Genomic DNA, 14807 nt, shown 5'->3' on the forward strand with positions numbered 1-14807 from the left:
ATGTACAGGGTCAGGGGCTGCTCCTCACCATTGTATCTTCTCTACATGTACAGGGTCAGGGACCGCTCCTCACCATTGTATCTTCTCTATATGTACAGGGTCAGGGACCGCTCCTCACCATTGCATCTTCTCTATATGTACAGGGTCAGGGGCTGCTCCTCACCATTGTATCTTCTCTACATGTACAGGGTCAGGGGCCGCTCCTCACCATTTTATCTTCTCTACATGCACAGGGTCAGGGTCCGCTCCTCACCATTGTATCTCTACATGCACAGGGTCAGGGGCTGCTCCTCACCATTGTATCTCTACCTGTACAGGGTCAGGGGCTGCTCCTCACCATTGTATCTTCTCTACATGTACAGGGTCAGGGGCTGCTCCTCACCATTGTATCTCTACATGTACAGGGTCAGGGGCTGCTCCTCACCATTGTATCTTCTCTACATGTACAGGGTCAGGGACCGCTCCTCACCATTGTATCTTCTCTATATGTACAGGGTCAGGGGCTGCTCCTCACCATTGTATCTCTACATGTACAGGGTCAGGGGCCGCTCCTCACCATTGTATCTTCTCTACATGTACAGGGTCAGGGGCTGCTCCTCACCATTGTATCTTCTCTACATGTACAGGGTCAGGGGCCGCTCCTCACCATTGTATCTCCTCACCATTGTATCTTCTCTACATGTACAGGGTCAGGGGCCGCTTTTCACCATTGTATCTCTACATGTACAGGGTCAGGGGCCGCTCCTCACCATTGTATCTTCTCTACATGTACAGGGTCAGAGGCCGCTCCTCACCATTGTATCTCCTCACCATTGTATCTTCTCTACATGTACAGGGTCAGGGGCCGCTCCTCACCATTGTATCTCTACATGTACAGGGTCAGGGGCCGCTCCTCACCATTGTATCTCTACATGTACAGGGTCAGGGGCTGCTCCTCACCATTGTATCTTCTCTACATGTACAGGGTCAGGGACAGCTCATCACCATTGTATCTTCTCTATATGTACAGGGTCAGGGGCCGCTCCTCACCATTGTATCTTCTCTACATGTACAGGGTCAGGGACCGCTCCTCACCATTGTATCTTCTCTATATGTACAGGGTCAGGGGCCGCTCCTCACCATTGTATCTTCTCTATATGTACAGGGTCAGGGGCCGCTCCTCACCATTGTATCTTCTCTATATGTACAGGGTCAGGGGCCACTCCTCACCATTGTATCTCTACATGTACACGGTCAGGGGCCGCTCCTCACCATTGTATCTCTACATGTACAGGGTCAGGGGCCGCTCCTCACCATTGTATCTTCTCTATATGTACAGGGTCAGGGGCTGCTCCTCACCATTGTATCTTCTCTACATGTACAGGGTCAGAGGCCGCTCCTCACCATTGTATCTCTACATGCACAGGGTCAGGGGCCGCTCCTCACCATTGTATCTTCTCTACGTGTACAGGGTCAGAGGTCACTCCTCACCATTGTATCTCTACATGTACAGGGTCAGGGGCTGCTCCTCACCATTGTATCTCTACCTGTACAGGGTCAGGGGCTGCTCCTCACCATTGTATCTCTACATGTACAGTGTCAGGGGCCGCTCCTCACCATTGTATCTCTACCTGTACAGGGTCAGGGGCTGCTCCTCACCATTGTATTTTTTCTACATGTACAGGCTCAGGGGCCGCTCCTCACCATTGTATCTTCTCTACATGTACAGGGTCAGGGGCCACTCCTCACCATTGTATCTCTACATGTACAGGGTCAGGGGCCGCTCCTCACCATTGTATCTTCTCTACCTGTACAGGGTCAGGGGCCACTCCTCACCATTGTATCTCTACATGTACAGGGTCAGAGGCCACTCCTCACCATTGTATCTTCTCTACATGTACAGGGTCAGGGGCCGCTCCTCACCATTGTATCTCTACATGTACAGGGTCAGGGGCCGCTCCTCACCATTGTATCTTCTCTACATGTACAGGGTCAGGTGCCGCTCCTCACCATTGTATCTTCTCTACATGTACAGGGTCAGGGGCCGCTCCTCACCATTGTATCGCTACATGCACAGGGTCAGGGACGCTCCTCACCATTGTATCTTCTCTACATGCACAGGGTCAGGGACGCTCCTCACCATTGTATCTCTACATGTACAGGGTCAGGGGCCGCTCCTCACCATTGTATCTCTACATTTACAGGGTCAGGGGCCGCTCCTCACCATTGTGTCTCTACATGTACAGGGTCAGGGGCCGCTCCTCACCATTGTATCTTCTCTACATGTACAGGGTCAGGGGCTGCTCCTCACCATTGTATCTTCTCTACATGTACAGGGTCAGGGGCTGCTCCTCACCATTGTATCTCTACATGTACAGGGTCAGGGGCTGCTCCTCACCATTGTATCTTCTCTACATGTACAGGGTCAGGGACCGTTCCTCACCATTGTATCTTCTCTATATGTACAGGGTCAGGGGCTGCTCCTCACCATTGTATCTTCTCTACATGTACAGGGTCAGGGGCCGCTCCTCACCATTGTATCTCTACATGCACAGGGTCAGAGGCCGCTCCTCACCACTGTATCTCTACATGTACAGGGTCAGGGGCCGCTCCTCACCATTGTATCTCTACATGTACAGGGTCAGAGGCCGCTCCTCACCATTGTATCTCTACATGTACAGGGTCAGGGGCCGCTCCTCACCATTGTATCTCTACATGTACAGGGTCAGGGGCCGCTCCTCACCATTGTATCTCTACATGCACAGGGTCAGGGGCTGCTCCTCACCATTGTATCTCTACATGTACAGGGTCAGAGGCCGCTCCTCACCATTGTATCTCTACCTGTACAGGGTCAGGGGCCGCTCCTCACCATTGTATCTCTACATGTACAGGGTCAGGGGCTGCTCCTCACCATTGTATCTCTACATGTACAGGGTCAGGGGCTGCTCCTCACCATTGTATCTTCTCTACATGTACAGGGTCAGGGACCGTTCCTCACCATTGTATCTTCTCTATATGTACAGGGTCAGGGGCTGCTCCTCACCATTGTATCTTCTCTACATGTACAGGGTCAGGGGCCGCTCCTCACCATTGTATCTCTACATGCACAGGGTCAGAGGCCGCTCCTCACCACTGTATCTCTACATGTACAGGGTCAGGGGCCGCTCCTCACCATTGTATCTCTACATGTACAGGGTCAGAGGCCGCTCCTCACCATTGTATCTCTACATGTACAGGGTCAGGGGCCGCTCCTCACCATTGTATCTTCTCTACATGTACAGGGTCAGGGGCCGCTCCTCACCATTGTATCTCTACATGCACAGGGTCAGGGGCTGCTCCTCACCATTGTATCTCTACATGTACAGGGTCAGAGGCCGCTCCTCACCATTGTATCTCTACCTGTACAGGGTCAGGGGCTGCTCCTCACCATTGTATCTCTACATGTACAGGGTCAGGGGCCGCTCCTCACCATTGTATCTTCTCTACATGCACAGGGTCAGGGGCCGCTCTTCACCATTGTATCTCTACATGCACAGGGTCAGGGACGCTCCTCACCATTGTATCTCTACCTGTACAGGGTCAGGGGCTGCTCCTTACCATTGTATCTTCTCAAAATGTACAGGGTCAGCGGTCTCTCCTCACCATTGTATCTTCTCTACATGTACAGGGTCAGGGGCCACTCCTCACCATTGTATCTCTACATGCACAGGGTCAGGGGCCGCTCCTCACCATTGTATCTTCTCTACATGTACAGGGTCAGGTGCCGCTCCTCACCATTGTATCTTCTCTACATGTACAGGGTCAGGGGCCGCTCCTCACCATTGTATCGCTACATGCACAGGGTCAGAGGCCTTTCCTCACCATTGTATCTCTACATGTACAGGGTCAGGGGCTGCTCCTCACCATTGTATCTTCTCTACATGTACAGGGTCAGGGACCGTTCCTCACCATTGTATCTTCTCTATATGTACAGGGTCAGGGGCTGCTCCTCACCATTGTATCTTCTCTACATGTACAGGGTCAGGGGCCGCTCCTCACCATTGTATCTTCTCTACATGCACAGGGTCAGGGTCCGCTCCTCACCATTGTATCTCTACATGCACAGGGTCAGAGGCCGCTCCTCACCATTGTATCTCTACATGTACAGGGTCAGGGGCCGCTCCTCACCATTGTATCTTCTCTACATGCACAGGGTCAGGGGCTGCTCCTCACCATTGTATCTCTACATGCACAGGGTCAGGGGCTGCTCCTCACCATTGTATCTCTACATGCACAGGGTCAGGGCCGCTCCTCACCATTGTATCTCTACATGCACAGGGTCAGGGGCTGCTCCTCACCATTGTATCTCTACATGTACAGGGTCAGGGGCCGCTCCTCACCATTGTATCTTCTCTATATGTACAGGGTCAGGGACCGCTCCTCACCATTGTATCTTCTCTATATGTACAGGGTCAGGGGCCGCTCCTCACCATTGTATCTTCTTTACATGCACAGGGTCAGAGGCCGCTCCTCACCATTGTATCTCTACATGTACAGGGTCAGGGGCTGCTCCTCACCATTGTATCTTCTCTATATGTACAGGGTCAGGGACCGTTCCTCACCATTGTATCTTCTCTATATGTACAGGGTCAGGGGCTGCTCCTCACCATTGTATCTTCTCTACATGTACAGGGTCAGGGGCCGCTCCTCACCATTGTATCTTCTCTACATGCACAGGGTCAGGGTCCGCTCCTCACCATTGTATCTCTACATGCACAGGGTCAGAGGCCGCTCCTCACCATTGTATCTCTACATGTACAGGGTCAGGGGCCGCTCCTCACCATTGTATCTCTACATGTACAGGGTCAGAGGCCGCTCCTCACCATTGTATCTCTACATGTACAGGGTCAGGGGCCGCTCCTCACCATTGTATCTCTACATGTACAGGGTCAGGGGCCGCTCCTCACCATTGTATCTCTACATGCACAGGGTCAGGGGCTGCTCCTCACCATTGTATCTCTACATGTACAGGGTCAGAGGCCGCTCCTCACCATTGTATCTCTACCTGTACAGGGTCAGGGGCTGCTCCTCACCATTGTATCTCTACATGTACAGGGTCAGGGGCCGCTCCTCACCATTGTATCTTCTCTACATGCACAGGGTCAGGGGCCGCTCCTCACCATTGTATCTCTACATGCACAGGGTCAGGGACGCTCCTCACCATTGTATCTTCTCTACATGTACAGGGTCAGAGGTCTCTCCTCACCATTGTATCTTCTCTACATGTACAGGGTCAGAGGCCACTCCTCACCATTGTATCTCTACATGCACAGGGTCAAGGGCCGCTCCTCACCATTGTATCTTCTCTACATGTACAGGGTCAGGGACCGCTCCTCACCATTGTATCTCTACATGTACAAGGGCCACTCCTCACCATTGTATCTCTACAGGTACAGGGTCAGGGGCCGCTCCTCACCATTGTATCTCTACATGTACAGGGTCAGGGGCCGCTCCTCACCATTGTATCTTCTCTATATGTACAGGGTCAGGGACCGCTCCTCACCATTGTATCTTCTCTATATGTACAGGGTCAGGGGCTGCTCTTCACCATTGTATCTTCTCTACATGTACAGGGTCAGGGGCCGCTCCTCACCATTGTATCTCTACATGCACAGGGTCAGAGGCCTTTCCTCACCATTGTATCTCTACAAGTACAGGGTCAGGGGCCGCTCCTCACTATTGTATCTTCTCTATATGTACAGGGTCAGGGACCGTTCCTCACCATTGTATCTTCTCTATATGTACAGGGTCAGGGGCTGCTCCTCACCATTGTATCTTCTCTATATGTACAGGGTCAGGGGCTGCTCCTCACCATTGTATCTTCTCTATATGTACAGGGTCAGGGACCGCTCCTCACCATTGTATCTTCTCTATATGTACAGGGTCAGGGGCTGGTCCTCACCATTGTATCTCTACATGTACAGGGTCAGGGGCTGCTCCTCACCATTGTATCTTCTCTATATGTACAGGGTCAGGGACCGCTCCTCACCATTGTATCTTTTCTATATGTACAGGGTCATGGGCTGCTCCTCACCATTGTATCTTCTCTACATGTACAGGGTCAGGGGCCGCTCCTCACCATTGTATCTTCTCTACATGCACAGGGTCAGGGTCCGCTCCTCACCATTGTATCTCTACATGCACAGGGTCAGGGGCTGCTCCTCACCATTGTATCTCTACCTGTACAGGGTCAGGGGCTGCTCCTCACCATTGTATCTTCTCTACATGTACAGGGTCAGGGGCCACTCCTCACCATTGTATCTCTACAGGTACAGGGTCAGGGGCCGCTCCTCACCATTGTATCTCTACATGTACAGGGTCAGGGGCCGCTCCTCACCATTGTATCTTCTCTATATGTACAGGGTCAGGGACCGCTCCTCACCATTGTATCTTCTCTATATGTACAGGGTCAGGGGCCGCTCCTCACCATTGTATCTCTACATGTACAGGGTCAGGGGCTGCTCTTCACCATTGTATCTTCTCTACATGTACAGGGTCAGGGGCCGCTCCTCACCATTGTATCTCTACATGCACAGGGTCAGAGGCCTTTCCTCACCATTGTATCTCTACAAGTACAGGGTCAGGGGCCGCTCCTCACTATTGTATCTTCTCTATATGTACAGGGTCAGGGGCTGCTCCTCACCATTGTATTTTCTCTACATGTACAGGGTCAGGGACCGTTCCTCACCATTGTATCTTCTCTATATGTACAGGGTCAGGGGCTGCTCCTCACCATTGTATCTTCTCTATATGTACAGGGTCAGGGGCTGCTCCTCACCATTTTATCTTCTCTATATGTACAGGGTCAGGGACCGCTCCTCACCATTGTATCTTCTCTATATGTACAGGGTCAGGGGCTGGTCCTCACCATTGTATCTCTACATGTACAGGGTCAGGGGCTGCTCCTCACCATTGTATCTTCTCTATATGTACAGGGTCAGGGACCGCTCCTCACCATTGTATCTTCTCTATATGTACAGGGTCATGGGCTGCTCCTCACCATTGTATCTTCTCTACATGTACAGGGTCAGGGGCCGCTCCTCACCATTGTATCTTCTCTACATGCACAGGGTCAGGGTCCGCTCCTCACCATTGTATCTCTACATGCACAGGGTCAGGGGCTGCTCCTCACCATTGTATCTCTACCTGTACAGGGTCAGGGGCTGCTCCTCACCATTGTATCTTCTCTACATGTACAGGGTCAGGGGCCACTCCTCACCATTGTATCTCTACATGTACAGGGTCAGGGGCCGCTCCTCACCATTGTATCTCTACATGTACAGGGTCAGGTGCCGCTCCTCACCATTGTATCTTCTCTACATGTACAGGGTCAGGGACCGCTCCTCACCATTGTATCTTCTCTACATGTACTTTGTCAGGGGCCGCTCCTCACCATTGTATCTTCTCTACATGTACAGGGTCAGGGGCCGCTCCTCACCATTGTATCTTCTCTACATGCACAGGGTCAGGGGCCGCTCCTCACCATTGTATCGCTACATGTACAGGGTCAAGGGCCGCTCCTCACCATTGTATCTTCTCTACATTTACAGGGTCAGGGGCCGCTCCTCACCATTGTATCTCTACATGTACAGGGTCACAGGCCGCTCCTCACCATTGTATCTCTACATGTACAGGGTCAAGGGCCGCTTCTCACCATTGTATCTTCTCTACATTTACAGGGTCAGGGGCTGCTCCTCACCATTGTATCTCTACATGTACAGGGTCAGGGGCCACTCCTCACCATTGTATCTTCTCTACATTTACAGGGTCAGGGGCCGCTCCTCACCATTGTATCTCTACATGTACAGGGTCACAGGCCGCTCCTCACCATTGTATCTTCTCTACATGTACAGGGTCAGGGGCTGCTCCTCACCATTGTATCTTCTCTACATGTACAGGGTCAGGGGACACTCCTCACCATTGTATCTCTACATGTACAGGGTCAGGGGCCGCTCCTCACCATTGTATCTCTACATGTACAGGGTCAGGTGCCGCTCCTCACCATTGTATCTTCTCTACATGTACAGGGTCAGGGACCGCTCCTCACCATTGTATCTTCTCTACATGTACTGGGTCAGGGGCCGCTCCTCACCATTGTATCTTCTCTACATGTACAGGGTCAGGGGCCGCTCCTCACCATTGTATCTTCTCTACATGCACAGTGTCAGGGGCCGCTCCTCACCATTGTATCGCTACATGTACAGGGTCAAGGGCCGCTCCTCACCATTGTATCTTCTCTACATTTACAGGGTCAGGGGCCGCTCCTCACCATTGTATCTCTACATGTACAGGGTCACAGGCCGCTCCTCACCATTGTATCTCTACATGTACAGGGTCAAGGGCCGCTCCTCACCATTGTATCTTCTCTACATTTACAGGGTCAGGGGCTGCTCCTCACCATTGTATCTCTACATGTACAGGGTCAGGGGCCACTCCTCACCATTGTATCTTCTCTACATTTACAGGGTCAGGGGCCGCTCCTCACCATTGTATCTCTACATGTACAGGGTCACAGGCCGCTCCTCACCATTGTATCTCTACATGTACAGGGTCAGAGGCCACTACTCACCATTGTATCTTCTCTACATGTACAGGGTCAGGGGCCGCTCCTCGCCACTGTATCTCTACATGTACAGGGTCAGGGGCCGCTCCTCACCATTGTATCTCTACATGCACAGGGTCAGCGGCCGCTCCTCACCATTGTATCTCTACCTGTACAGTCAGGGGCCGCTCCTCACCATTGTATCTTCTCTATATGTACAGGGTCAGGGGCCACTACTCACCACTGTATCTTCTCTATATGTACAGGGTCAGGGGCCACTACTCACCACTGTATCTTCTCTACATGTACAGGGTCAGGGACTGCTCCTCACCATTGTATCTTCTCTACATGTACAGGGTCAGGGACTGCTCCTCACCATTGTTTCTTCTCCACATGTACAGGGTCAGGGACTGCTCCTCACCATTGTATCTTCTCTACATGTACAGGGTCAGGGGCCACTCCTCACCATTGTATCTTCTCTACATGTACAGGGTCAGGGACTGCTCCTCACCATCGTTTCTTCTCTACATGTACAGGGTCAGGGGCCACTACTCACCACTGTATCTTCTCTATATGTACAGGGTCAGGGGCCGCTCCTCACCATTGTATCTCTACATGTACAGGGTCAGGGGCCACTACTCACCATTGTATCTTCTCTACATGTACAGGGTCAGGGGCTGCTCCTCACCATTGTATCTTCTCTACATGCACAGGGTCAGGGGCCACTCCTCACCATTGTATCTTCTCTACATGTACAGGGTCAGGGGCTGCTCCTCACCATTGTATCTTCTCTACATGCACAGGGTCAGGAGCCACTCCTCACCATTGTATCTTCTCTACATGCACAGGGTCAGGGGCCACTCCTCACCATTGTATCTTCTCTACATGTACAGGGTCAGAGGCCACTCCTCACCATTGTATCTTCTCTACATGCACAGGGTCAGGGGCCACTCCTCACCATTGTATCTTCTCTATATGTACAGGGTCAGGGGCCGCTCCTCACCATTGTATCTCTACATGCACAGGGTCAGCGGCCTCTACTCACCACTGTATCTTCTCTATATGTACAGGGGCCGCTCCTCACCATTGTATCTTCTCTACATGTACAGGGTCAGGTGCCGCTCCTCACCATTGTATCTTCTCTACATGTACAGGGTCAGGAGCTGCTCCTCACCATTGTATCTCTACATGTACAGGGTCAGGGGCGCTCCTCACCATTGTATCTTCTCTACATGTACAGGGTCAGGGGCCGCTCCTCACCCTTGTATCTCTACATGCACAGGGTCAGGGGCTGCTCCTCACCATTGTATCTCTACCTGTACAGGGTCAGGGGCTGCTCCTCACCATTGCATCTTCTCTACATGTACAGGGTCAGGGGCCACTCCTCACCATTGTATCTCTACAGGTACAGGGTCAGGGGCCGCTCCTCACCATTGTATCTCTACATGTACAGGGTCAGGGGCCGCTCCTCACCATTGTATCTTCTCTATATGTACAGGGTCAGGGACCGCTCCTCACCATTGTATCTTCTCTATATGTACAGGGTCAGGGGCCGCTCCTCACCATTGTATCTCTACATGTACAGGGTCAGGGGCTGCTCTTCACCATTGTATCTTCTCTACATGTACAGGGTCAGGGGCCGCTCCTCACCATTGTATCTCTACATGCACAGGGTCAGAGGCCTTTCCTCACCATTGTATCTCTACAAGTACAGGGTCAGGGGCCGCTCCTCACTATTGTATCTTCTCTATATGTACAGGGTCAGGGACCGTTCCTCACCATTGTATCTTCTCTATATGTACAGGGTCAGGGGCTGCTCCTCACCATTGTATCTTCTCTATATGTACAGGGTCAGGGGCTGCTCCTCACCATTGTATCTTCTCTATATGTACAGGGTCAGGGACCGCTCCTCACCATTGTATCTTCTCTATATGTACAGGGTCAGGGGCTGGTCCTCACCATTGTATCTCTACATGTACAGGGTCAGGGGCTGCTCCTCACCATTGTATCTTCTCTATATGTACAGGGTCAGGGACCGCTCCTCACCATTGTATCTTCTCTATATGTACAGGGTCATGGGCTGCTCCTCACCATTGTATCTTCTCTACATGTACAGGGTCAGGGGCCGCTCCTCACCATTGTATCTTCTCTACATGCACAGGGTCAGGGTCCGCTCCTCACCATTGTATCTCTACATGCACAGGGTCAGGGGCTGCTCCTCACCATTGTATCTCTACCTGTACAGGGTCAGGGGCTGCTCCTCACCATTGTATCTTCTCTACATGTACAGGGTCAGGGGCCACTCCTCACCATTGTATCTCTACATGTACAGGGTCAGGGGCCGCTCCTCACCATTGTATCTCTACATGTACAGGGTCAGGTGCCGCTCCTCACCATTGTATCTTCTCTACATGTACAGGGTCAGGGACCGCTCCTCACCATTGTATCTTCTCTACATGTACTGGGTCAGGGGCCGCTCCTCACCATTGTATCTTCTCTACATGTACAGGGTCAGGGGCCGCTCCTCACCATTGTATCTTCTCTACATGCACAGGGTCAGGGGCCGCTCCTCACCATTGTATCGCTACATGTACAGGGTCAAGGGCCGCTCCTCACCATTGTATCTTCTCTACATTTACAGGGTCAGGGGCCGCTCCTCACCATTGTATCTCTACATGTACAGGGTCACAGGCCGCTCCTCACCATTGTATATCTACATGTACAGGGTCAAGGGCCGCTCCTCACCATTGTATCTTCTCTACATTTACAGGGTCAGGGGCTGCTCCTCACCATTGTATCTCTACATGTACAGGGTCAGGGGCCACTCCTCACCATTGTATCTTCTCTACATTTACAGGGTCAGGGGCCGCTCCTCACCATTGTATCTCTACATGTACAGGGTCACAGGCCGCTCCTCACCATTGTATCTTCTCTACATGTACAGGGTCAGGGGCTGCTCCTCACCATTGTATCTTCTCTACATGTACAGGGTCAGGGGCCACTCCTCACCATTGTATCTCTACATGTACAGGGTCAGGGGCCGCTCCTCACCATTGTATCTCTACATGTACAGGGTCAGGTGCCGCTCCTCACCATTGTATCTTCTCTACATGTACAGGGTCAGGGACCGCTCCTCACCATTGTATCTTCTCTACATGTACTGGGTCAGGGGCCGCTCCTCACCATTGTATCTTCTCTACATGTACAGGGTCAGGGGCCGCTCCTCACCATTGTATCTTCTCTACATGCACAGGGTCAGGGGCCGCTCCTCACCATTGTATCGCTACATGTACAGGGTCAAGGGCCGCTCCTCACCATTGTATCTTCTCTACATTTACAGGGTCAGGGGCCGCTCCTCACCATTGTATCTCTACATGTACAGGGTCACAGGCCGCTCCTCACCATTGTATCTCTACATGTACAGGGTCAAGGGCCGCTCCTCACCATTGTATCTTCTCTACATTTACAGGGTCAGGGGCTGCTCCTCACCATTGTATCTCTACATGTACAGGGTCAGGGGCCACTCCTCACCATTGTATCTTCTCTACATGTACAGGGTCAGGGGCCGCTCCTCACCATTGTATCTTCTCTACATGCACAGGGTCAGGGGCCGCTCCTCACCATTGTATCTCTACATGTACAGGGTCACAGGCCGCTCCTCACCATTGTATCTCTACATGTACAGGGTCAAGGGCCGCTCCTCACCATTGTATCTTCTCTACATTTACAGGGTCAGGGGCCGCTCCTCACCATTGTATCTCTACATGTACAGGGTCACAGGCCGCTCCTCACCATTGTATCTCTACATGTACAGGGTCAAGGGCCGCTCCTCACCATTGTATCTTCTCTACATTTACAGGGTCAGGGGCTGCTCCTCACCATTGTATCTCTACATGTACAGGGTCAGGGGCCACTCCTCACCATTGTATCTTCTCTACATTTACAGGGTCAGGGGCCGCTCCTCACCATTGTATCTCTACATGTACAGGGTCACAGGCCGCTCCTCACCATTGTATCTCTACATGTACAGGGTCAGAGGCCACTACTCACCATTGTATCTTCTCTACATGTACAGGGTCAGGGGCCGCTCCTCGCCACTGTATCTCTACATGTACAGGGTCAGGGGCCGCTCCTCACCATTGTATCTCTACATGCACAGGGTCAGCGGCCGCTCCTCACCATTGTATCTCTACCTGTACAGTCAGGGGCCGCTCCTCACCATTGTATCTTCTCTATATGTACAGGGTCAGGGGCCACTACTCACCACTGTATCTTCTCTATATGTACAGGGTCAGGGGCCACTACTCACCACTGTATCTTCTCTACATGTACAGGGTCAGGGACTGCTCCTCACCATTGTATCTTCTCTACATGTACAGGGTCAGGGACTGCTCCTCACCATTGTTTCTTCTCTACATGTACAGGGTCAGGGACTGCTCCTCACCATTGTATCTTCTCTACATGTACAGGGTCAGGGGCCGCTCCTCACCATCGTTTCTTCTCTACATGTACAGGGTCAGGGGCCACTACTCACCACTGTATCTTCTCTATATGTACAGGGTCAGGGGCCGCTCCTCACCATTGTATCTCTACATGTACAGGGTCAGGGGCCACTACTCACCATTGTATCTTCTCTACATGTACAGGGTCAGGGGCTGCTCCTCACCATTGTATCTTCTCTACATGCACAGGGTCAGGGGCCACTCCTCACCATTGTATCTTCTCTACATGTACAGGGTCAGGGGCTGCTCCTCACCATTGTATCTTCTCTACATGCACAGGGTCAGGGGCCACTCCTCACCATTGTATCTTCTCTACATGCACAGGGTCAGGGGCCACTCCTCACCATTGTATCTTCTCTACATGTACAGGGTCAGAGGCCACTCCTCACCATTGTATCTTCTCTACATGCACAGGGTCAGGGGCCACTCCTCACCATTGTATCTTCTCTATATGTACAGGGTCAGGGGCCGCTCCTCACCATTGTATCTCTACATGCACAGGGTCAGCGGCCTCTACTCACCACTGTATCTTCTCTATATGTACAGGGGCCGCTCCTCACCATTGTATCTTCTCTACATGTACAGGGTCAGGTGCCGCTCCTCACCATTGTATCTTCTCTACATGTACAGGGTCAGGGGCTGCTCCTCACCATTGTATCTCTACATGTACAGGGTCAGGGGCGCTCCTCACCATTGTATCTTCTCTACATGTACAGGGTCAGGGGCCGCTCCTCACCCTTGTATCTCTACATGTACAGGGTCAGGGGCTGCTCCTCACCATTGTATCTTCTCTACATGTACAGGGTCAGGGGCTGCTCCTCACCATTGTATCTCTACATGTACAGGGTCAGGGGCTGCTCCTCACGATTGTATCTTCTCTACATGTACAGGGTCAGGGGCCGCTCCTCACCATTGTATCTCTACATGTACAGGGTCAGGGGCCGCTCCTCACCATTGTATCTTCTCTACATGTACAGGGTCAGGGGCTGCTCCTCACCATTGTATCTTCTCTACATGTATAGGGTCAGGGGCCGCTCCTCACCATTGTATCTCTGCATGTACAGGGTCAGGGGCCGCTCCTCACCATTGTATCTTCTCTACATGTACAGGGTCAGGGGCCGCTCCTCACCATTGTATCTCTACATGTACAGGGTCAGGGGCTGCTCCTCACCATTGTATCTTCTCTACATGTACAGGGTCAGGGACCGCTCCTCACCATTGTATCTTCTTTATATGTACAGGGTCAGGGGCCGCTCCTCACCATTGTATCTTCTCTACATGTACAGGGTCAGGGACCGCTCCTCACCATTGTACCTTCTCTATATGTACAGGGTCAGGGGCCGCTCCTCACCATTGTATCTTCTCTATATGTACAGGGTCAGGGGCCACTCCTCACCATTGTATCTCTACATGTACACGGTCAGGGGTCACTACTCACCATTGAATCTGCTCTACATGTACAGGGTCAGAGGCCGCTCCTCACCATTGTATCTCTACATGTACAGGGTCAGGGGCCGCTCCTCACCATTGTATCTTCTCTATATGTACAGGGTCAGGGGCCGCTCCTCACCATTGTATCTTCTCTACATGTACAGGGTCAGAGGTCACTCCTCACCATTGTATCTCTACATGTACAGGGTCAGGGGCTGCTCCTCACCATTGTATCTCTACATGTACAGGGTCAGGGGCTGCTCCTCACCATTGTATCTCTACATGTACAGTGTCAGGGGCCGCTCCTCACCATT

The 14807-nt window shown here is 52.0% G+C and overlaps 1 protein-coding gene across 1 annotated transcript in view; it reads left to right on the forward strand.

Annotated features, from left to right (window-relative positions):
• Positions 1–14807, forward strand: part of ACAP1 (ArfGAP with coiled-coil, ankyrin repeat and PH domains 1) — a 376352-nt gene that overhangs the window by 197541 nt on the left and 164004 nt on the right. The window lies entirely within an intron of this gene.

Source organism: Phyllobates terribilis, unplaced genomic scaffold (genome assembly GCF_046119375.1).
Source record: "Phyllobates terribilis strain yellow unplaced genomic scaffold, ASM4611937v1 Scaffold_11__3_contigs__length_659146591, whole genome shotgun sequence".
Lineage (NCBI taxonomy): Eukaryota > Metazoa > Chordata > Amphibia > Anura > Dendrobatidae > Phyllobates > Phyllobates terribilis.